Raw genomic sequence first — 26,905 nt, 5'->3', positions numbered from 1 at the left:
TAAACTTCCTTTACAATTTATTTAGTTATTCTATACATATATTTATATTTTATGTAAGAGGGATTTATGTGCAACAGATATACAGTGAAAATCATTTAACACAAAACTGCAAGGACTGAAATATTTTTTGTGTTAAAGAATATTGAAAGGAAAAAAAAAGCATATATTCAACAAAATTAAGCTTTTTAAAGTACATTTTATTTACATAGATATGTATATATGTCATAATAAAAGCACAGGAAAAGACGGAGCACTATAGATGCGTGATTTGATCCATATTGAAGAAGAATTTTGATTGCGTAGTATTTAAAGAACTTGGTAGTCGAGGCAGTTTTAATTCCATTTTTATTTCCAATTGATATTTGTGGTTACAATCACTTGGCACTCTAGTCGTGCCTTTCCACAGAAGATTTACATTTTTGATATTGTTGGGATAGAAAGCAAGCCAGCGAAATCACATCTTAGCACAGTAGCGAGCAAAAGCTGAAGTGCGTAGTTATGCAAGATGGAGGCACGCGAAGAGAAAAGCCTTGGTTTACAAGGACAGTTTCAGTTCCCAATGATTACGCCATCAGAGCTGCGCCGATCATTGAGTGATCTAGAAATGACGCAATGCAAAGAAATTATTACGATTTTAGAATAGAGAGGAAGAATTAATGTTTATAGTTTAATCTATAATTTTGATTCATATATTTTTATCTTACATATATATATATATATATAAGTGTATAAATATATTAACAGATGCAGTGAAAGAAATTGCAGTACATATATATTTATACCCTTTTTAAATCGATCTCACCAGCGGCCGGTAAAATCGCTGAACACTAGAAGTTCGGTCCAAGGTTGGAATCCCGCGAACGGGCTGGTTGCATGGACGTTTTCGTGGTTTTCCTCATGTGTTACGTGTATACGAGCTAGTTTTTCTTAGAATGTCCTCCACGAAGGCAACCCTCATTTTAGGCAGATAGCCTTCGAGGCTTTGCCGTAATTACATAAAACCAAAACTAAGCACTTTTTTCATCTGAATAAATATACACAAAACTGATGTAATATCTAAAGGTAGACCACATTAAAAAATCTCATAACTAATTATAAATCTTGCATTATAATATTGACAAGAATTTAACCGAAAATTATACAAGAATTTAATTTGTTTTATACAGGAGATTCTAGAAACTATTGAAAATTGACATTGATATCGGTACAGTTAAAACTACTTAAATAAATTTTTTAATTCAAAGCAATTTAATGTAAATGTTGAATTTAGGATGTGCATAGTTTGAATTATATACTGCATATTCTTTAATGCATGTCTAATGTATTACATTTTTATACACTACAAATTCAAATAAAAGTAGAGGGAAATACATTACAATTTAAAACATAAAATTTCAAAATTTATAAATTACTTATCAAAACATGAAATTAAGTACATTGATATATACATTAGTAGTATTACCCTGACGTACTTTGGATAGATTTTTACTCTCTTTAGTGGCTATGCTGTCGATGGTGGCTATGGTGGCGATGGTGTGTAAAGAAACTTGATGTCGGATGATATGTGCTGTGGAGTTGTTGTCGGAGCTGAGTTAAAATACGTAATAATTTCAGATTATTATGATTTTGAAATGTTTAGTCATGTCATATATTTTTTGTCTGTGATTTTATGATTCTACTTTTATAAAACGAAAGATATGCTTTTTATGATGGAGAAGTAAAAAAAAAATTTTTAAGTATGTAAAAACGGTTGTATTTTTAGAAGTACATATGAGTTTTGAACGGAAACAAACATCAGGGGGTGGGGTGTCGGAGGTGTGTAAGGAATCGGAGGATATGTGGATGTGTGTCGGGGAGTTGTTGTCGGAGATGAGTTAAAATACGTAATAATTTTCAGATTATTATGATTTTGAAATGTTTAGTCATGTCATATATTTTTTTTCTGTGATTTTATGATCCTACTTTTCTGAAACGAAAGATATGCTTTTATGATGTTTTGGTGTATATACTTTGTTTTAATTCGGTATCGAGTTCACACGTTTATATATATAATGGTGAGACGCTATGTGATAATAATTATTCGCTTCCCTTGGAAAAAGGAAGGAGGAAAAATCGTTTTAGAACTAGAGGAAAAAATGAGGACACACGTCCGAACGAATTTAGATTACAGGATGTTTTTTTGTTAAAAGGATGACAACTAGATTGGTGTGGTTCTTTATTAAGTCTATATGAGTCTAATGACAAAATGATATATGGTATTTTTTTACTTTCGGAAAAGAACAGAAAACGTTTTTAAAAGGAGGAAGGAAAAAGGTTTAAAAAAGAATGAGGACAAAAAAAAAAAAAAAAAAAAAAAAAAAAAAAACTCGAAAGAGTTTAGATTACAGGAAGGAACGGTTCTTAATTTGTGATTGACATATGACATGATTTATTTTACTTATGGAAAAAGAGTAAAAAAACTTTAAAAATAATAAAAAAAGAGGACGCACGTTTTTTCCTAGAGAAATTAAAGATTGCAGGGGAGCGCATACGTTATCAAAACAGATGAGTATTCCGAGGGTGGGAACATAAAAAGATGTGGAAACGAGGGTTGTTTTTTTCCTTCTTCCTTCTTTGAATGTGCCATCGAAGTTGCATAGAGGGAACGCGAATGGAGGTCGCAAAGAGGGAGAGGGGAACCTCAAGTATGGAAAACGAAAGCAGTTAGTTTTAGTGCGGGGGTCAATCTATTGGGTCGAATGCGAAAAAAATGTGGGTCACTGAATAAAGTTTAGCAACTCCTTTTTCTTGGTAATAGAAATAATACGTGAGGGGGAAAAAGTAAGCATATAAATGTACTAGAGAGGCGACGAGGGAAATTAGGACACGAATAGCGTATTTAAAGAGAAAAATTCGCAACGAAAAACATATTCCTTCATTCCTTTGATTTGCAGTTCCTGACACAATGGAAACTTCAGCTTCGATGAGCAATGGTAAGACATTTTTATTTTATGCTTTGCGCTATGTTTTTCAAAAAACTATTTTTTTTTGGCTGCCCCCTAGAATTTCGTTCATAGTATGTGTAGTTTTAAATTATTTTTTTAGACTGTAAAGTGAAAAGACACATTAACTTGCTTGACGACGAAGATGTGGTATTGAATAATCCCCACCGTAAAAAAGCAAAGAGCTTCGATTAGAAAAAAACCCTCTTTCCATCGTACTCGATACATCTTGGTCGTAATCTTGTCATGGAACTCAAGGAGTTCCGAGGTTCTCATTACATCGGCTTATCCAGACAGACCTCCAATAAGACATCAAAAAATCGGTTTAATATACCTTTGGAAATGCTGGATACCTTGAAACAGGCCTGCAAGCACATGATCAACCACATTAAACGCAATCGAGTGGTTTAAAAAAAACGCTTGTTTTTTAATTTAATTGTATTATTTTTTATTTATTTATTTATTTTTTTCATTTTCTTTTTTTGAAATCAATGTGTTATTATGTATAAATGAATGTGTTATATATTTAACATTGACTACTTTTTTTAATTGTGTAGCATTTGTAAAGTACGTGTTGCTTAAAATTATTCAAAAAAAATGAATATGTCAATTTGAAGTAATTTAAAAAAATCATATGAGGTTGTTATGTTCAGCACAACCTTTTTGTAACAATCCAAAATAATAGTTTCTAAAATCAGTATGCTAAATTTTAATGTGCACAGAAATGCCCATCGCGGCTTTGTGCGTTCGTATAGAGCTATTTGCAACAATTACAGAGATCCTCATTTACTATATCAGGACAGTCGACAAATAATTTTTTCATTATTAAGTAGTAGTAATATTCTTAGGTTAAGAATACTTATATGCTTAAGCATATTATTTAAGAAAGGCGATGGAGACAAAGAAACAGAAAAAAAGTTTCTATTTTTGCTCCAAATGTGAACGAATCCTAACACGAGGACAGATATTGATAGCGATTGACAATGCATTTCGAAAAATATTTCTAGGCATTGATAACTTTATTAGAAACGGTAGTGGATGGACAATAAAGCGTCTGAACTACATCGACATTCAAGTAGGCAATTTAAGGGAAATAAGAGGCGGATGTAAACACATAGACATGCCAGCAAAATTAGAAACAAGAAAGCGGTTTTAAACATTAATTGTTATGATAATAAATGCTTTTTGTATTCTGTTATCGCAAAACTATATCCAAGGAAACAGAATAAAAACACGTTAAATTATTATAAAAAATATTTGAGATGTCTTAAAATTAACGGGATAAAATTTCCGATTTCCTTAAGTGGAATTCAAAAATTTGAAAAGTTAAATGATTTAAAAATTAATGTATTTGCGTTTGAAGAAAATGAAATCTTTCCTTTAAGTATATGCAAAAAAAAAATATCGACTTAATGAAAGAAATTGATTTACTTTTTTTTTGAAAATCATTTTTTTAATCACAAACTTAAATAGATTATTAAATGTTCGTAAAGGTATTCATCACTATTGTAAAAACTGTTTGTTAGGGTTTCAGCGAAAATGCAGTTTAGAAACCCACATAAAATTGTGCGAAGGCAAAGAACCTCAGAAAGTAAGCATCCCTCAAAATTTAGTAGTTAAATTCACTGACTTGTCTAAACAATTATATCATCCATTTTGCATTTTTGCGGATTTCGAGTCTCTCACTAGAAAAGTTTCTTCAGCTTTTCCGTCTGAGTTTCAGAGTTTTTCAGTAGCAGTAGAACACCACGAACCTATCAGCTATGCAATTCTTGTCACAAACATTAACGATGAAATAATATTTACGGAATACTACTCCGGAAATAATGTCATTAATAACTTTCTAAAAACTTTGAAATACCTATCACATAAATTATTACAGAAAATGAAAAGGATTCTACCGATGGTGGAAAGCTCTGAAACTTATGACAGACACTGTTGTCACATATGTCAAAAGCAATTTTTACCAAACGAGATACGTGTTCGAGATCACTGCCACTGGAGCGATGGACATATACGCGGATTAGCACACCAGACTTGCAATCTAAATTATAGATGTACATATTTTATTCCAGTGGTAATACATAATGCGCGTAATTACGATTCCCATTTAATTTTACGAAATATGCCGAAAAATGTTTTCAAATGCATTAATATCACACCAGTAAATTTGGAAAAATTTACTATGTTTACTCTAGACGAAATCAAATTTTTGGATTCTTATCAATTTTTAGACGCTTCGCTAGATACATTAGTTGAGAACTTAAAAAAGTCCGAACACAAGTTCGAGATTTTTAATAGTTTTTTCAAAGATGAAACAAACAGTTTTTTACTGCTGAGGAAAGGAGTATTCTCATACAGTTATCTGGATTGAGAAGCAGTTTTAAAGGAAACCTGCTTACCAGATAAAAGTGCTTTTTTTAATATTTTAACAAATAACCATATAACAGATGATGAATATGAACATGCACAACTCGTGTACAAAACATTTCACTGTGAAACAATAGGAGATTATTTAGAGCTTTATCAAAATGTTGATACTGTTCTACTAGCCGAAATATTTTCGGCCTTTCGCCGAATGTCCATGACGTACTATAATTTGGATCCCCTCCATTTCGTGACAGGAGCGGATCTCACATGGAATGCGGGATTGAAATATACAAAAGTAGAATTACAGCTATTCAGCAATGCCAACGATTACATGTGGATAGAATCACAAATGCGTGGGGGGATTTGTTTATTAGGCAAGCGACTTGTAATGGCTAATAATCCGTATACTTCAGATTATGACCCATACAAACCCCATAATTATATTTTAGCACTTGATGCTAACAATTTGTATGGATATGTCATGAGTCAGTCGCTACCATATGGACATTTCACATGGTTGACGACTGACGAAGTACGACATTTCGATATTTTGAACATCGATCCTAATTCAAGCGTTGTATATATTTTAGAGGTAGATCTCCTATATCCACCTGAATTGCATGATATCCACAATGATTTTCCGTTGGCCCCAGAACATTTAACAATAACATATAACATGTTGTCTCCATATGCGAAAAAGATGTGCGACAAATTAAACATGAAAAGTGTTTTACCCTGCAAAAAATTGACACCGAATTTTTTCGAAAAGAAAAATTATATATGTCATTATTTAAACTTAAAATTTTATCTTGAACAAGGACTTGTTCTACAAAAGATACATAAGATTTTGGCTTTTTCCCAATGCAAATGGTTAGAAAGCTATATAGCTTTTAATAACGATAAAAGAACGGCATCGGAAAATGATTTTGAAAAATCTTTCTTTAGAAAAATGAATAATAGTTTTTACGGCAAAACATATCAAAACGCAAGAAAGCGTGTTAATGTTAAAGCGGCCTTAAATGAAATTCAAAGCAAAAAATACTTGCAAAGTCCCTTACTGGATTATTTTGAAGTGATAAAGGAAAATTTATCATTATATAAAATGAAAAAACAAAATTTGTGTTTAGATAAACCAATTTATGTGGGTTTCACTGTGTTAGAATTGTCGAAATTGCATATGTATAATTTATATTATAAGTATTTTAAGAGAGTGTACAATGATAAATGCGAATTGTTTTATACTGATAGTGACTCATTATATATGAATATTGAAACTCACGATATTTTTAATGACATGAAAAAGTATTTCAATGAAATTTTAGATTGTAGTAATTTCGAAAAACATCATTTTATGTACAGTATAAATAATAAAGGCAAATTAGGGTTTTTGAAAATGAAAACAATTTACCCATCAAAGAATTTGTGGGGTTAAAGTGCAAAATGTATGCATTCTCTTTCGGAAATACATGTAAAAAAAAGTTAAAAGGAATTAAAAAAGCTAGTGTCGCAGATCTGACCATTGAGTCATATAAAAAGATTTTGTATGATGAAACATTAATGAGACAGTATCAATATACAGTTACTTCCAAAAAGCATGATTTATGCACTGTTCTTCAAAACAAAGTAGGATTGTCGCCATTTTACGACAAGAAGTTCTTAAAAGCAGACGGCATAAATGCCAATTGCTATGGTCATCATAAAAATCTGCTTTTAGAAGATGAATGTATAGAAAACACATTTTAATATGTAATTATTTTTATATAAACAGCAGTCATTTCAAAAAAATTGAAAAAACTGTTTCATGTATTTTTTTCCTCTACTTAGAATACAAAAAACAACGAAATGTTGTTCCACGTCGATTATTCGACCCCGAATTTCTTACATCATGTAAAAGAAAGAATCTCACTACGAAAGAACTAATCAACATACTTGTCAAGGGATTTTATCCACTCCAGTGAAAAACATGCTACACACAATATGTTTTTTTAATAATTTTTTTGTATGTATATTTTTGAATGCTATGTTTTTTCATGTTATTTTATGTTATTCATATTTTGTTATTATGTATTTTGATTTGTATAGTTACTTTTTTCATGTAGACTAGTTTTTACGATAAAAGTGTAAAAAAAGAAAAAAAAAGAAGAAAAAAAAAAGAAAAAGAAAAAGCCAAGCGTGTCAAGGGCTTGCATATTCACGATGAAGAGCAATCTGTTGAAATATATCAGATGCTTTTTAACGTGAGTATGCCAGACAGAGGGAAAAGATGTGGTATGAAACTTATAGTATAATTTGTATATTTTTAAAAATATCTAGTCTGAAACTTATAGTATAATTTGTATATTTTTAAAAATATCTAGTCTGTGTGATTATAAAATAAGAGTTAGTAAAAATATGTTTTGTTAAATATACTTTTTTTATTTATTGCAGAAAAAAAGAGATTACATAGTTTTTTTAACATAATAATTGTTTACAAATGAAGTTCCCGAATAACTTCGTCGTCGGGAAGGATGATGAAGTATCCAATCTTCTTTTTAGTGCAAGGAATTGTATCTGGAACATCTTCACCGCCGCGTATATTTTGTTTCCCCATCATCACACAGTCAAATAAATTGTTAAACAAATTTAGTGATGAGTCATGCAATAACATTTTATCGCAGGAGAGTTGTAGTAGTAAATATCCATATTCATTTGCTTTCGAATGAGCATGAATGTGATTCATCACTTCCGAATTGTTCAAAATTTTAAAATAGCATCGTTTTCCAATCATTTCATTTTCAATTGAATTCCTGATACAGCTAGTAATATCTTTAAATAAAACATTATGCACATAATAATATTCTGTGCCATTGGAATCAAACAACAGATATCCGTAACGTTCCATGTTTCGTCGATGAACTAATGTTTGGTGGCTTTGCTCATATATATAAGCGCAGTACAACGTTGATTTCCCAGATGAAATGTGTGGTGGCAACATCTATTCAGTTAAAAATTTTTCTTCACGAATAGTTTGATAAATTTTTCATTTTTTCTTGTATTTCTTTTGTTAAGATCCTTTAATGTCAAATTTCTTGAATACTGATATAAAAAATAAAACGTAAAGTAACCGCACGAGGAAGAAAAATTATTCTGAAAGCAAAACTTGTTATAAAATACTTTTTGAGAATTTTGATTCAAAAATCGCAGGATGTTTTTGTTTGATGGAGGTAATCCATAGCTGTCGAAATAATACGCTTCGCCGTTTCTAAAATAAATAGCAACCCAGTGACTGCCCGGTAGATTTTGAGGATCTAAATTCACTATAAAGCTTCTAAATTCATTTTTTACTTTAGGTAAAATATCCGATGCATATACTCCACCAAAATGTTCCTTGATTTTTAAATCACTACAAGCTAATCTACACAAACTTATCGTATTCATTTCTCCTTTCGCCACAAGATATTTTTTTTTAGTAATCCGTAAATACACTTCGAGATTTATCAATCTCTATGACATTACGATATTCTGCAAATGCCAATAAAGTGACTGTCTCTGGTAAACTATGAGAAAACTTTATATCGATTCCGATATTTCCATTTTTATTCACGCTTGTATGTGATTCACTTGCCGCATAATCAGGAGTCAAATCAAAAACATAAAGCGTATATCCATTTTTATATTCCTCATAATTAATGTTAATATTCTGAAAATTATGGTAGCGGTTTAAATCAGTAAAAAGATTCATATAACATCTTGCATAACAATCCTGTTGAAAATCAGGTTGGAGAGGCTTAGAAGGAATCATTTGACTCCCATTTAATATACAGAGATAATTTAAATTATAATGAGAAAATTGAAAAGGATTTTTTGAAACATTCCCGTTATATGCTTCATTTGATAAAAAACCTAAAATGATGCGCGTTGGTAGCTGCCCAATAAATGCATTGGCTATTGTTGTCGACTGTAGTCCATAATGATAGAGCAAAGGTCTTAACTTCTATTCGACGTATTGGCATTTTAATCACGCCACTTTCTAACGCTTTTTCATGCGCCAGAAAAACGGAAGGTGAGACGTTTACCTTACGAACGTATAATTTTGCAGAATGAATCACAGTTTTAAATTCGTCGTCTTTGGACATCAAAGAAAAAATGTCTTTGTTTTGTTCTAATTTGATGCGCACATTAACACCGTTAATCAGTAGCTTCGGCTGAGTAGCTAAATCAAAATGAAGAGGTCCTATTAAATCCATTAAATTGCTTTTAGCACAAATTTCGTGTCGCTTCTTGTATCCTGAGTTGGTTGAATTTTTGCCAAATACATTATGTTGTGATGCCGTATCTTTATAAAACAATGAGGATGTTAACATATTCTCTTGGCTAGATTTAGAAGAAAATAAAAGGCTTTCGAGTATTGAACGATATGCGTAATTTCCCTGTGAAGAAATTTGTCTCTCATTGAGGTAAACACTGCACTCGGAAAACATAGTGTTTAGGAAATAATTGATCGGAGCAACATCATCTGTTTCTGTTAAATGTCCTGTTATCAATTCTGTTAATGTAAATCAATTCTGTTAATTGTCCGTTTTTTTCACAATCTTTGCCTGTATATGTATAAGAGTATGTGCCAAATCTAGATAATGCTCTCCATTTCCACTTATATAAAACTCTATAGGAGTTTTATCATTCAGCGAAGCCACAGGATGAATTTCTAAAAATGAGGATTCTTCAATGGTAAGTTGTGTTGGTGAAGATGTAAAAAGATCCAGTTCACTTTTTAAGCGCATGGATTCCATCGTGAAAAATATCTTTATGCTGTGTTTTTCGACGTTTTGTTTTAGTAGACTGAGTAGATTTTTTGTTTCGCTTTCTTTTTATACCCTTTCCATGTTGTAATTTGTTAAAAATATCATCTTTTATTTTTTTGTTGTCTCACGTAATCTAGAGCGCGCCGAGTCTTTTAGAGAAGCACCAGATGCGACGTCTGAAAGGACATTTTTTCCAGTTTGTAGCAAATGCCTGTCTAAATAGCGTGAAGCTTTTAATGCCAATGGAGTAATATATCGCCTCAAATCTCCAAAAATTCCATAACCTCGTTGATGTGCTATACCTTGAAAGTAGGGACCTCCTCCACCAACTTGGGAACAGTAATAAAATTCGCACTCTTTTGCGCTCAAATGCATGTTGTTTCGTTTCGGAAAAAAAGAATGACAAAATTGTGCTCAAACTATTTAATTTATAGAGTGTTTCATTTTTTAAAGGACAACACTACAAACGTTTTTCCACCAGTAAATATTATATTATTACCACTACTTGTTTTTAATTCAATTTCAATTGTGTCAACAAAATTCTTTCTGATCGGGAAATAAAGCGGTTTATGATAGTATTTCACTACTTGTTCTTCCTTTTCATTCATACATGGTGTAACTCGAAGAAGAGGCGAGTAAGAATCTCCAACATGATGTGGATGTATTAAATCTGTGTAAATAAATATTTCAGTTATTCCAGCATCCAACTCTAGTGGATAATTACTGATATAATTTCCGGCCTTAAAATGCAAGACATTAAATCCTAACATGTCTGCCAGACCTTTTCCGAAATTTACTTCATGTTCGGAAGGAACGTTTAAAGTTGGTTCGGTAGCTGTTGCAATCGAATGTATTTAAATTCTTCGAATAATTTTAATGCATTTTTATACATTCCCACATTCACTGTTAGATGTTCAGTTTGAATTTCTGTCCTTTTTGTTTGATGATATTCTTTTATAATTAACTCCATTTGTTCTCTCTCTGCTATTAAAATCAGCGGGTTGCAAGCGAATCGTTGAGTTCCTTTTATGACTGTATTATGATTCAAATTTAGGTTTTGCATTAGTGAATTAGCGTTGCTTTTTTCAATACCAATTCGACATAATCTGAAAGTTTAATTTCCACTTCTTTTTTTATTGGTTCATATAAAAACTTAACATAATTCTGAAGTCCCAATAATTCGATATTTTCATTTATGATGCTGTAAGCGTCTTTTTCATTATTTACACCACGCTTGATAGGTGTTGCTGGTATTATATGCGAAATTATATTTTTAGGATTTTTATTTATGATTGTAAATCTTTGTTGCATTTGTCTCTGAACTGTCGGTCTAAACCTGAAAGTCTGATTCGTTTTTATAATTATATCTTTAAACGGACTTCAAATCCTTCTTTGATTTCGACTGTAATCCGATTTTTTCTGTCTCCATCGGAAGCAAATCTTACATTCGAGTTCACACTATGTGTCTTTTCAGTTTCTCCATTCACTTTTAACAAAAAATTCTCAAGACTATCTTTTGATTCACACATTAAAGATATGTCATATTGTATATTTTCCATTACTATGCTTTCCTCTTTTCTAAAAGAAATAGAATATTTGTTGTTATGATCACCAATGTTAAACCAATTTCGCGGAATTAATATCTCAGAAAGTCCTACAACATAATTATTATCATTAAAAATAAGAGGTTTGCAGAGTTTAGTACGATATGAAGATTGAGTGTTTTGTGGGAAATATTTTATGCTGGAATTGCTTGGTGAGGTGACATCAAAATCAGTTACTGCTTCATAGATGATGCTTTTACCCAAGAATTAAAACGATGATCAAATCCTTTCCACTTCACATAGAATTCTTTGTTTTCTCTTGTTCCTTTCGTTTTTAGAATCTTTTCTATTCGCCAAAAATCGCTTGATCGCTTGTTGACTTTCTGAAGCTCTTCCTCATAGAACCTTCCTTTTAAAATTTCTTCTTTCAAATCTTTCAACACATATGTAGGAGGATTCGAAGGATATCGTTTAACTATGGTAAATATTTCATCAGTCCAATTAGGTAAATATCCACGACGAAATGTCTTCTTTGCTTTCGAAATTCTCACTTGATCACCAATATTGAACTTATATTCTGACTCTATTTGAAAATTGTATAATTTTTTAAAAATTTCAGGTTCCAGTTCAGACGTGACTGCAGCCGGAGCAAAGCCGGTACTGCGGTGTACACTTTCATTATAACTTTTTAAAACAGATTTTAAGATGTCTAAATATTTATAGGAATTTCGATGTGTAAATATGCGATATAATTTAGAATTTAGAGTACGATTAAATCTTTCTACAACACTAGCTTTATGCTCACTATATGAGGAATAATGGTGTATCTTATTCTTTTTGAGTAATGCTTGTACTTTTTTATTATAGAATTCTTTCCCTTCGTCAGTTTGTAAGTTTACTATTGTCTTTAATTGCTTAAATAATTTTTTAAAAGCTTCAACGAGTGTATCTGCATTTTTAGATTTTATTAGTATCTCATAGCCATATTTTGAGAAAACATCTATCGCAGTTAAAAGATATTTTACACCTTTATTGCATCTAGATACTTTTGACATGTCGACTAAATCACATTGGATCAGTTCACCAATTCCAAAAGATAAAACTTTTCTTCTCTTAAACTTGTATCTTATCGATTTATGGAGTGTATAAGTGTCTTGTGTCATTAACCATTCTTTAGTCTTTTTTATGGAAATGCCACTCGTTTTTGAAAGACGTAATACACCCCCAAATGCTGCTGGATTATTTACATCATAATATATTTTTTCTAGAATTCTAGCCACTTTTCGTTTTTTGATCGTGAGCTTTCCATGTTCTTGAATAGGGTCCAACAAGCGAAGGATGACTTCGAGTCTTCTTTCTTTTTAATATTCTACTTTCCGGTTCTTGTAAAATTTCTTCACTTCTGCTTTTCTCTCGTGTTAATTCGCTTTTTGTTTCGCGCAACTTCGATACTAATTTCTTATTTCCTATCCCAAACAGAGAAATATTTATTTCTTTAATAGCTTTTAAAAATTCACTAAAATTATCGGGTTCAATTTGAGATTTTCTATTTCGAAATATGTAGGAGAAGAAATCGGCTACTCTGTTGCCTCTGACAGGAATACCATCATGGGTGAATTCTCCCTTTTCATTCCAGTAATATTGTCTTGTTTTAAGTTTTTCAACAATCAGCGGTACATATTTGGAATACTGATGAGGTGATGAAACCACAATATCTCTCATCTTGGGATCATTGTCGTAATCCTCTTTCAAATGTCTCTTTTTGTCTTCCTTCTCATCATCTAGTAGTTATTCATTAGTAATGCTTACCCGCACTGGATCTGCAGGCGTAAGAATAGTTTTTTGATAGCGAGTGATAAGTTGACTTAATAATTTTACTTTCATATCATCTGGTAATTTGTTTCTCTCTAACAAAGTTTCAATATCGTCCTCAATGTGAATTTCTGGTTTGTGCAAATGATACGATGAAACCAACTCTTCAGGAATAAGTGCTACCTTTCTCGCCATGATATCCTTTTTCTTTTTTTAAACTGTAATAATGTATATCATGAATTTTTTTTGCTTATAGTGTTTGTTCAATATGTTAATAATTTTTCTTTATATTCTTTTACCAATAGCACTCCCAGCAATACCAGCTAAAGCAGAAATTATAGCAGGAGCTATCAGCGGCAAAAAACCACCAGTCTGATTTATTAAAAGTCTTTTTTTACTTTGAATCGAAGACGATCGTTTGGCCAATCTTCTCACGATATTTTTATATTTTTGATGTTTTTTTTACGTTTACAGGAAGATGTCCAGGTAAAATGTTTAAACAAATTTCGCACAAAGAAGCGATTTGTGCGTTATTTGCAATTCTCAGTAAGGCTCGTTTTTGATTAGGAGATGATTTGGCTAACACTTGTAGAAAATTATAGTTCTTTTTCAAATTCTTTTTCATTTTGGACGGTAAATCCAAAAAACTCCTTCATTAGTAGGAAATAAATTTCCTCGCAGACGATACTCTTCCTCCGTCTCGGGATTTAAATCAATAACTAAATATTTATATGGTTCAGCAGTAGCTTTTATATAAGTATCCAATAAAAATTGTGAATTATGTGGATATATTTGTCTTCCTAGACAATTAATTTGACTCATATCTCTTGCATTTTTAAATAAAATAATATAATGAGAATTAAGACTGATGTCTCTCATAACTTTTAAACGAGGAAATAAATTTTGTAGTATTAGTATTACACTGATATTGCAATGATGAGATGTGGCTGTGAATAAATCTGCAATTTTTTCATTTAATCGATGCATTAAATCATCTATGATTATCAAATCTCCATTTTCATATACTTCTGGCAACCCGTGTATAAATTCAATATTTGGTTCTTCTAGAAACCACGGTGCACTATATGAATAACACCACTTAATGTTTTGTTTCGGAATATCGAAGATATTATTTTTTATCATTTGTCGAACTAGTGATGTTTTTCCAGATTGACTCGGACCAACAATCAAACACGAACTTGGATGTTTTAACTTTAACATCTTCTCAACAGTGTTTTTTTTTATAAATTATAAGTTTTATTTTTAATAAATTGTTTTAATACAGTTTAACAACAACGGAAGGTAATGTATCTCATCTCCGCATAATGTTCCTCGAATAAATAAATTTTTTGTTGTTATATCTGTGTTTTTATCGTTGTGGATTTCTCTCTTTTTTAAAAATAATGTTTCAGATCATCATTCCTTATTGACTATTTGATTGTATATGGTTTCTCGAATTTTTTAGGAAAAAAAAATAAACGTACAATTAAAAAAAATGTTACTGTAGAATGAAAAGTGTGCTTTTTCAAAATAAATAAATAAAGATAGAAGAAAGTAAAAAGAAACAACACAAGAGTTTTGCAATTTATCCATATCTTTTTTTATTATTTTTTCTTTAGATTACATGTTTACATTAATAACAAACTTTCTTAAATTCATTTTGGTTTAACTGTACTCCAATAATTTCGGGTTTCAAATAATCAGTTTCATTTCTCCAAAAGTAACGTAAATCATATATCCTTTTTCCATCCTTAATACAAATATGTAGAAATATTCTTCTCCCAACATGTTCAGAATATATGCAAGATGTTTTGTTCAAATCTACTTTTGGTTCCTCTTCTTTCTGTCTTTCCACACAGTTTAAACATATGTATATTAGAATTTCTATGATACAAACACTGAGACAAATTAAAATTATTTTTTTTTCGATCTTGTAACGTCCACTTCATTTTTATAGTCTATCTATTACGACAGCAACAACTCAAATGAACCTTCTCCAAACATTACATGAAATTTATATTAAAAAAACACAAGAAAAATCATTTTTTCCTCCTTACAATTTCTTGCAAATATGTGCTAAATATTTTAAAACCAATCGCTTGTATAACGTATTTATTACATTTTCAGAAAAATGCTTGTTTAGTATTACATCGCATTCAGATATTTTATGCATATTTCTTGAGATAAACTCTTCTGATATTTCTTGATGAATTAGTACTTGATTCCAGTCAATGACGTCTTCTAGCTCCTCAATTGTATCTTCATCCAGCTTTTGATATTTTGCAATACGCGACATATCCAAAACTGCTGCATTATCTCTGATGAATTTTCCACTCAAATCCTGATACTGAGAAATTTCTTTCCAATCAACTTTGTGAGCAAACTGAACCATAAAATCTTCTGATAAAGACTGACATCTAGATATAAATTTCCAATTCACGACATCTTGGTGGGCTTCAATAAATGATTGAGATAAAGTTTGATATGCTGAAATGTTATCCCAATCCACAAGGTGTTGAAATTCAAGAATAAAACTTTCACTTAATTTCTGGTATTTTGAAATAGTCGACCAATTCACCATGTTCTGTAAATCTCTAATAATATCTTCGCTTAGTTCATTTTCCTTCCCAAAAGTTTCCCAATTCATTTCTGTTTTCGACATCTTCATCAATTAAAAAGCACTCGTCAAATCAGGTTATCTAATCGTTACGCCTTATTAATATAGTCTTTTTTTTTCGAACATTTCTTCACTTCTTTTCTTTCTGCATGTCAAAACATGTCTATTAAAAAGTATTTCAAATTCCGCAATTCTTTGACGAAAACGCTCAGCGTCTATTTCCCAAAAACCTCTTCGTTCTTCATTTTCGGGGATATAGCGAAAATCTCACGCATTTGCTCATTTTTTAATATATTTCTATGATGTGTACAAAATTAAAAAAAATGTATTCAATATGCATCAGTCAAATTTTGTTTCCCTTCCCATTTTTTAAACATCAAAATAAATGTTTCTTTTGCAGAGCGAATACGGAAAGATTTCATGAAGATGGAAAAGGAAAATACAGAAGGAAAAAAGCGATATTTTTCCCCAACGAATGTCTACAATTAATATGCGTTTCTTTTCGTGTCAGTACACACATAAATTTGATATTTGAAATAGTTTATGTGGGTACTGGCACGCCAAGCAATGCACACATCAACACTCCATCCAAGACGAAGATATCTCCATATCGAAAAAATCTCAAAATATTCAGAGAAGAAGAATATTCACAGTTAATATGCGTTTCTTTTCGTGTCAGTATGCGCATAAATTTGATATTTGAAATAGTTTATGCGCGTACTGGCACGCCAAGCAATGCACATATCAACAATTTGTCCAAAACATTCCCAAGAATCGAAAATATAAGTATGTCTTATTATGCCAATATGCTCACAAAAAAGCTGTAAACAATGTATATACACCAAAACATCATAAAAAGCATATCTTTCGTTTCATAAAAATAGGATCATAAAATCACAGAAAAAAATATATGACATGACTAAACATTTGAAAATCATAATAATCTGAAATTATTACGTATTTTAACTCAGCTCCGACAACTCCACAGCACATATCATCCGACATCAAGTTTATTTACACACCATCGCCACCATCGCCAGCATAGCCACTAAAGAGAGTAAAAATCTATCCAAAGTACGTCTGGGTAATACTACTTACATTAGTTTAAAAGTTACAATTTTAAATTAAAAGTATGCACCCCTTCTTTATATGTGAAATAGGAAAACACCAAATATATTATTTTCACTAAAATTTAATTAAGGCATTGGTAATGTAGAATATATAAATAATGTGGAATCGTCAGCATCAAATGCGTTATTTCTATAGCGAAATACTCGAGTTTTTCACAAATCTTTAAAAATTAAAATATCTATTACGTACACTTTCAAAAACAACCCGTGAGCTCCGCCGTCCTCAGTTTAGCTCTAAAACGACAGTCAGAAACTTAAACGGCAGCTGTCCAGCTAACGGAAAAATTTCCGACGCGTCGATCTCTGTAATGATCGAGACGATGACACCAGACTCGCTCTCTGTCGAGTAGATCACAAAAAGCGACCCGTTCTTCTATATCGTCGGTGTCCAGACTAGGGGCGTATCCTCCTTGCGTGCGACGAGATCTCGATACGAGAGTGACGTCACATATAACGGGTTTTTCGTGCGGAGCGACAATTTGCAATCCTCCAGCACCGATCTAAACCATTTCGTGCGGCGTAGCGATCGTCTGGTTTTCGGCTGGTTATGTGCAACCGTTTAAAAATCTTGCTATCGGAAAGTAATGGCGTTGGATGAATGTTTAGCGATGTATCTTTTAAATTGAATACATCATCGTAATTCAATTCAAAGAAGAATGTTCCGAAGCATACTGGATACGTTTGCCTTATCTGTTAAGCAGTTTATAAAGTTATTTAGAGGAGAATGAACTAACAGCTTTTGTTCGAAGACTCTTACATTTTACAGGAATGCCGCCTGAGCTAAGAGTAAGTTACTTATTTGAATTGTTGAAATTTCAGTCTAAAATTATAAATAACTTAATCAATTATTCTATAATTTATGTTTATATATTCTACATGTGTCGTAATTTCTGGTTTTCTGATCAATTTCAGTTGTAGAAACATTTTTTATGAATTCATCTATACTTAACGAATAATTTTCTGCTTAATATTTTTTATGTATCACCTGAAACATTCGAAAAATTTAATTGGAATTAAGTTCCGAATTGTATAATAGTAAACAGAGAAGAATATATTAGTTAAATTTCTCTCTGGTTTTCATAATAAATTGCATCTTCAAATTTTTCTAATTTATGAGAAAAAAGCAGTGTACATGGATATAGTGAAGAGTGTGCGCAATGCCATTTTTGTGCAATTCTGGGATGTTTTTTTAAGCAAAAATAAGTCGACGTGTATATGGTTTAGTTATATTTTAATTAAATGATAGTTATTTTGTGAATTTTATGTTTGTAGCAATTTGGTATACGTTTCAGTTGAGTAAACGTGCATGGAAATAATTTAAATATTTGACACTAAATATTTGTAACCATTTTTAATGTTTGCAGTAGAAATTCGTTGCTGACGTTTATAATATAATAGATAATTTAGAGGTAAAAGTTTTTGGATATTTTATTTATTTTATACGTGGAAATGTTCATCCTTGGAAAGGGTATATACTTTTTCGCGATCAGGTAATTTCATATATGTTTTTTTTACCGGATTTAAAGATTCACAAAATTTTCATGCATTTTCGTGAAATTTTTCTAATTTATGACAAAAAAGCAGTGTACATGGATATAGTGAAGAGTGTGCGCAATACCCTTTTTGTGCAATTCTGGGATGTTTTTTTAAGTAAAACTAAGTCGACGTGTACATTGTTTAGTGATATTTTAATTAAATGATAGTTATATTGTGAATTTTATATTTGTAGCAATTTGGTATACGTTTCAGTTGATGTAAACGTGCATGGAAATAATTTAAATATTTGACACTAAGTATTTGTAACCATTTTTAATGTTTGCGGTAGAAATTCGTTGCTGACGTTTATAATATAATAGATAATTTAGAGGTAAAAGTTTTTAGATATTTTATTTATTTTATACGTGGAAATGTTCATACTTGGAAAGGGTATATACTTTTTCGCGATCAGGTAATTTCATATATGTGCTTTTTATCGAGTTTAAAGATTCAGAAAATTTTCTTGCATTTTCGTGCAAATTTTTGTAATTTATGAGAAAATAGCAGTGTAGATGGATAAAGTTAAGAGTGTGTGCAATGCCATTTTTGTGCAATTCTGGGATTTTTTTAAGTAAAAATAAGTCGACGTGTTTATGTGTCTATTCTGAAAAACGCGCAAGGAGTTTGCGATTGTGCACTTTTCCCCAATTTTGCAGTTAATTTTTGTCATGATTAAGCAGTTTTGTTACATAAAATTTCTAGCATAAGTGTAATTCGGCTAGTAGATTGTTGGAAAAAGTGTTGAGTAAATAAAAAGAAAAGAAACATGTCTTTACTTCGTGAAGACAAAATGGCGGCGAAAAAAATAGAGGGTTGCTGTAGCAGAGTTGGTCGCCAAATTTTCGCTAAAAAATCGCCAAGTTACCATAATTCAAAGATCAACTAGTTTACTACTTGCACAGTGATGTTTTGGTAAAAGTATATTTACGAATACCCATTGGTGATTTTTGGCGGCACATGGATACCGAGTTTGTGCACATTGACCTACATAAATGCGACATGAAAAATTACAAATCATGATCAGAACAAAAGAGTTAGAATAAAACATTGGTATAACAAATACACTTGTTAATGGAAAAAAACATCACAGAATTGCATAAACTAGGCATTGTGCTCTCCCTTGACTTTATCCATGTACACGTTGACCTATTTTCACTTTAAAAAATCACCAGATAATTGCAGAAACTTGGCATTGTTCACTCCCTTGACTTTATTTACTGTCTGAGTATATTTACGGATGTACAGAACATTCAACTACTCAACAATCAACATAAATGAAACAACAACTTGGCAATAAATGAAACATCTTCGCAATAATACAAAGGGTACCCTTCAGTCTACTCTAACCGATGCTTTATATAATTGCCTGTACTTCTGATGAAATGATATTGTAGCTTCTGCTTATAATATTTTATCAAAAATTATTTTCTTTTCTATTAAGAGCATGTATAGTCCTCACTGTACCTTTATTTACCTCATCTTTATGATATGCATTGCTATGCTTAATTTGACATCTGCTTTCTATTTTAAATATTTTTCCTCTTTTTTTTTTTCAACTGCTTAAAGGATGGGTCTTTGGGAGGAAAAATTAATGTCTCCTAAAGTGTCATGTGCTGTTCTCAAAGTGGGCCAATCTTTTTTTTCCTGCTTTTTTATTTTCAGCTTTCTTGCAGATAATCTTTTTAGCCCAAAGGGGCAATTTGCCCAGAAGGGCTGTTAATTTTGTTTGGGCATTTTGCGTTGATTCATTATAAATGGTGAACCACTTTTTCAATTGTTGCCACCAAATATTAGAGTATTATATTTAAAGAAGTTAAATAAGGAAGAATCTGCATAAATGTATGTATGTTTCTCACATTGTGATAAAACAACTGTTCCTAGGGCCTTCAGATTTTGAATAATGTATGTCTCCACCAGAATATGGGCATCTGGAAGTCCGAATTTGGAATTTGTTTTATTGTCTATTTCGTATCTTGTAACGCATTTATAAGTCTTTGATTAAGAAACTCAATGATTTCAAAGTGAGCTATAGCAACTCTGTATGGGTGGAGGGAACATTTTTATCTCCAATGTTCGAAACTGTGTACCGGGAATTCGAAAGACATGCTCTTTTAAATATTTGTGATATTGCTGTTGAATTGAATTTTATGATTTAAGTGTGAAGAACATGATATTTAATAAATAAAGATAACACAAAATGTTAAAAAAAACCTCAGGGCATAATATAAAATCTGAAAGCTTTCAGTTTATTTATTTATTTATTTTCAAAAAGTAGTCAATGGTTGATCATGTTCAGATAAATGACTTGGTGGTTTCACAAAATGAAATTTGCTGTCTGGTTCCGAAACGAAACGTAAAACAGATCTGATGAATTGGAAACGGATGAGTAATTACACGAGATGTCACTCAAAAAGTTGCACTAAATGTATTTAATATGATATATAATTTGCTATTTTTATTTTCTTTTATATGAACTGTTGATAAATTATGATTAGTCATGTATACTTCAGATTGAAACTGCTTTGTAAAATCAAGTAAGGTATGAGGATTGAATATTAAAATTATCATACACAAACTTAAGAGCGTATTTCATTTCTTAAATGAGTTGAATGAAAATTTTAAATGGGTGGGTGAATTATCTGTTTTCTTGGTACATTCACTGTGCTAAGACAGATTACAATATTTGGATTTTATTTTTGCCTTGTGATTTGGTGCAGTTTTTTTAATCAAAATCAATTAAATTACTACAAAAATTCAAGAGAGAGTCATACAGTGAGCTATAGTACAATGAAATTAATAAATACACAGATATTACATGATTTTTTAATTTAGTTTAAAGTTTTAAAATGTTTTATTCTGTAACATATTACAGATAAAAAATAATTACTACATGAAATGAAATAAAAGTTCATCAAATTTGACATAATACCATAAAGGTCATTGTGTGTTCCTGTTGGTACAGGACACATATCCACCGGGTATCACAATTCTATCCATAAACATAGTAAAATTTCCCTGCTGATGGTCACCAAAGGAGCTATAATGCAGTCTTGGAGTTTTAATATTATTAGCAATAGGAGCATATAAATATAGTCTAAAGCACATTCCAAAAGTAAAAGATTACGGAGTGTATGGTCAATGATCTCATGGTCATCTGAACAACATTGAGTCATCTTCTGATATTGATCAATCCAAAAAAAGATAGAAATTTATTATTAGGTAATGATGTACAACAGTCTTTCAGAGAGGAAATGTGTATTTTTCGGAGGAATAACAACAACTATAACGTATTAAAATCTGACATACCTTTTACAGTGTTTCTGTAGAAAAAAAGGACCCATGTACCTTTATCAGTGAAATGGCATATAAAATGTTCAAGTAAATATAATTTCTATTCAGTAACAGCATGACAATTTTCCATGTCCCGTACGCATATAAGCAAAATGTACACTGCTAGGACAACGGCTTGACAGATGAGGGTCCCATTAACTCCGCCCACATGAGTGATGTCATATTTCTGACGTTTGTTTACATTCTACTGTTCGGAGTTACGAAGTGCTTTTTTTGAATGTACATTTAGTTTTTCGGAATAAAAGTGTATATATATGCGTATATATCTGTATATAACGATTTAATGTTTGTTTCGGAATATTAAGGATGATTCTACTGTTTCAAAACAAAATTAGGTCTAGTCAGATAGAAGTTACTGATGGCTGGAAGATACATGTAAAGTGTAGTTTACAAATTATACTGCATATTGATAATCAGAAACTTTTAAGTGATAATGACTTAAATCATCTACTATATAAAATGTACCTGCGGGAATTATACCAAGTGAAGTTGATGTTAAGTTAGTGAATCCAAGTGCTATTTTGTGTCAGTAATTAATGCAGTAAATATTTTGAATCAAAATGCCACCAGTAACTATTGCAATGAATTGACATAGTGTGTGTCAAGAAATCCTTAAAATACATTTCATATATATCTATCTGAATATTTACAACATTAATTGTGCTTTGATTAAGAAATCAATATGCTTTACAGGATTCAATATGCTTTCTTAGAAATAAACTTCATTTCATTATTAGAACGTAAAGAGTATAAAAGATGAAAGAGTGTGTCCACTCTAATGAACATATTGGAATGTAATTTAGCTGTAAAACTACTGAAGTTAAATGATGAACATGTTATTTAATAAGAACTGAATATATTTAAGATATGCTACCAACTCTGATATTTCAAGACTGTTGATATGCTTATCTATGAAGATTAACCTTCCTAGTGGCCGAGACCCTCAACTAAAATCTCTTCATCTCAAGTCTTGAAACTAAATCTACTAAAATACAGATATATACTTTGAAACTAAAATCTCTTCATCTCAAGTCTTGAAAAGAAACCAGATTCTACTATTTCTTCTGCCCATTCTGTATCCAGATTAAAGCTAAAAGCGGCAGACGTTTCGCTGTCTTTAGTTGCTTTCCCCCCACTCAAATGACCGTCGTTCAGCGGGGCGTATTGACGTGTCCATGTCCTTTTGTCCAGCAGGCTCCCGTTATAGCAAGAAAGATTCAATTGAATGTATACCAGATTTTAGTGGTTATCGCGTAACTAAGCAGATTTTAAACAGTGTACGTACTTTATGAATATGTGTTTGAAATTGATATTGCTTTACGTTTTTAGTTTTTTATTTGGAAAATTATTTACTTTTATTTCTCCGTGTTTTACTAAAATATTTCACAAAATCTGCATAAAAATTGTAGTCATTCCTCACGCAAAAATTTATAGAAAATTACGTTTTGATTCCACCATAACTTTGTACCATTACTCATTTGCATTACGTAGCAAGAAGAAGAATAGAACTAATAGTTAGGCCTAGAGAAAAGATACGGTCATCAATATTTTCTACTCATCGCATTATACAAATAAAAGCGTACACAATTTATGTACTAAATAAAAGGCATTACGTTAGCCTATAGTTTAATAAACAACTAATTTTACTTATTTTATCTTTTAATTACTTCAATTTATATTTTAATCAATAATCTTTTCTGAATGACGTTAACATGAATATTTTCCAACGACATTGACTTGAATTATTACTAAATCTATTTGAGATGAATTTGAATTTCAAAAATGTTTCTTTACATGGTAACTTTGAACGTTGATCACAACGAATTTATATGATAGAATATTAAATTAAATTTTTCCTATACCATTCAGTTTTTACAAGATCTGCATTTTTCTTTTTTTCCTACCAAAATCTTAACTTTAATTCTCAGCTTCTTATTCATCGTTATTATAAATACTTTTTTTAGATAAAAATAAAATATTCTTTGCTACATTAAGACCCTCAATGCCTTCCCTCCCGTCGCTGGAGAGATTTGCGGTAAGAAAACTGTGTTATGAAGTAGAGTGCAATGATAAAAGATCGTCTAAAGTGAAAAGCCGCCACATAAATGAACTCTTTTCAGATAAACTATATTACTATCTAGATTTTTGAATGATTTTATTTATTAAAAATTCCTTTTCCATATTAAAAGTTTATAATGATGATTTTAAATCATGTACTGAAAAACGATAAATTACTTGAAATTTTTCTAAATTCGTACATACGCACAGAAAACTTCCAAAATATAATTTTTTTCACTTTCTTTTATTAATGCTTTAAGTATTTCTAACTTAAAATGAAAATTAAGACTAAAACCATCGTGCGAATAAACGTAGAACTGAGAAAAATTTTGCCTAATTTAGTGCACTGAAAAAATTTAAATTCAGTTTTAAGATGCTGTATTTTCAAAGTTAAAACTGTTTTTAAACATTTCCCTAAAGAAGCGTCTTTTTTTGTTATAAATTCTAGAAACACATTCTTGAACGGAAATATAGTTTCAGAATTAAATTAAAATGCCTTGAAATAAGTGTGTCTTGGATCGTGTTAGATAAAATTATATGACATTAAATAAGAAATGTTTTTTTTTCTCTGAACAGTGTTAAAGCTGATGCTTTCCCGTTTTTAAAGTTGTCGCTGCTACTCCTAGGCTCCAAGACATCCGTAAATAATTAGAGAAGAGGAATGTGTAGCTGACTTGGATAAATCGTAGAGTGAATGTCAGTTCGGGTTTACTTCGCTGTTATTCGTCGGTTCTTGTATTAGGCATAAATTTCAAGAGTTAGAAGGGAAAGGTTCGGCGTTAGCTTCACAGGTAGTTTTCAGGTATTTGTTTTTGTCAATAAGATGAAAACAATCACGACGTGGACGAATCCAATTTAAAATTTAGAGGACTGCGTCCTCTGAACGCATTGAGGAAGGGGAAAGTTACAGGAATATTTTTTAACTTACGGAGCCTGCAGCTAAAACGATAGTGGGAAAAATACGTAAGGATATAATACACTATCGATTTCTAGAGCAATCTTGAGCAGGCAAATTGCAGTAAATCTGTTTCGCGCCTGAAGAAGAAGGACTTATGCCAGTTCGCTCTTGAAATTGATAAATGTTTATTTAAAAATCTACGCGAATTTAAAGTTTACTTTTTTACAAATTTTAACTATTATATTGGCATGTTTCTCTTCTTATTAATTTGCTATATTGAAAATTCAAAAATATGATACTTGAAATCATGCTCTGTGTGGAAATTTACACATACATGCATATGTATATATATATATATAATCTTTAATATGCAAGTTTTATCAGAATGCATTGAAAAATAAAAAAATAATTCTTAAATTATCCCAACAGTTCTGATCATATGATACTAAAGTCAAAATCATACAACACTTTTCAAAGGATCCTTGTCCTCATTATTTTTAAACACATATAATTTAAAACACATATACTTTAACGTATATATTTTGAACTTTATGTAAATTCTTTTATTTAATTTCGTTTCCTTACCCAGGATAGCTATAGCTTAAAATTTCAATTCAACATGAAAAGCGATTTTTCCACTGTATAGCATGAATGGGAGTTAATTTTCCTTAAAAGGTCCTCTATGAAGGCATCCCTTCCCTTAGGTATGTAGCCTTTGTGTGCATCAAATCCAATCAAGCGAACAATCAAGAATGAAAAAAAAAATTCTGTTTCGTTAAATCACGTGATCTGCGGAGTAGGGGCTCCACATGTGGTCGAGAAGTAAACAGCTGTATACTGGTTAGTGCTGTAGAAGTAACGAGAAATTGTGTACCCGTATGTATTCGTTACTCGGTGAACCAGTACTCGTTACTATCGTATCGTTACTCGTTACTTTCGGTAAAATCCATCGGTATCCGTATCCTGAGCCTATTTTATCGGTCTACGGCCCTAACAAGGGCCTTGAAACGTCGCATCGCATTGAATCATGTGAGCTTTTCTACCCCGCGGGAACTGGGTAGTGCTGCGATAGGGAGTTTTGCGTCGCATTTTTGAGTAGAAATAATTCACTTTATTTTGGCTATTATTTTTTGGTGCACTGGATATGATTCATTATTAAATTTTCTATTGCTGTCAGGGCTCAGTTTCTAAAGTCAGAAGCGCCTACGGAAGGCCGTCAGGAAAATAGGAAAAAATAAAGAAAGAAAGGAAATAAATATTACAATAATAACATTAATTAATAATTAAAATAACAAAAAATTACTTATTAAAACACTTAATAATTAAAATAATAAAAAATAGTGATTAAAATAATGAATAATTAAAGTAACATAATAATTAGCAACTGAAGTATAAAATACTTATAAGTAAAATTTAATAAAAATGTAAAAACAAATAAAAATTAAAATAATTTTTAAGTTTATGATGATTAATTAAATAATAAAGTAAAATACCAGATCTTGTCTTATTGGCTTAGTATCGTTTCGTCCTTTCTCATTTCATCCCCAGCTCGAAAAAGTGTTATTTCGTTCGCTGCCTTCCCCCACCAATTCCCTCTTTCCCGTTTCATCCGCTGTTTGAAAAATAAGTGTTTCCTTTACGATAAGGCTTTACGATAATACTTTACGATAAGGTCTGTTTACTTCAATTAAAATGGTTTAGAAGAGATGAATCAGGATTTAGAAGACTTCAGGACTTATTTATCCTTGGAGATGACTGTTTCTACTTCGACTTAGCTTTTGATTTTTTAATAATATTTAATATTTTATGCAGACAAATTATGTTGAG

The 26,905-nt window shown here is 31.0% G+C and overlaps 1 long non-coding RNA gene across 1 annotated transcript; it reads right to left on the bottom strand.

Annotated features, from left to right (window-relative positions):
- Positions 1-328: 328 nt before the first annotated feature.
- On the bottom strand, positions 329-26,681 carry LOC146999340 (uncharacterized). The gene is made up of 2 exons (XR_015039642.1): positions 26,572-26,681; positions 329-598 (listed from the first exon to the last, which is right to left on the bottom strand). It is a non-coding gene; the product is annotated as an uncharacterized LOC146999340 (long non-coding RNA).
- Positions 26,682-26,905: the final 224 nt, after the last annotated feature.

Source organism: Stegodyphus dumicola, chromosome 1 (assembly GCF_044657685.1).
Source record: "Stegodyphus dumicola isolate Sdum_Otavi_A_Nest chromosome 1, ASM4465768v1".
Lineage (NCBI taxonomy): Eukaryota > Metazoa > Arthropoda > Arachnida > Araneae > Eresidae > Stegodyphus > Stegodyphus dumicola.
This window is presented reverse-complemented; position numbering and strand designations above follow the sequence as displayed.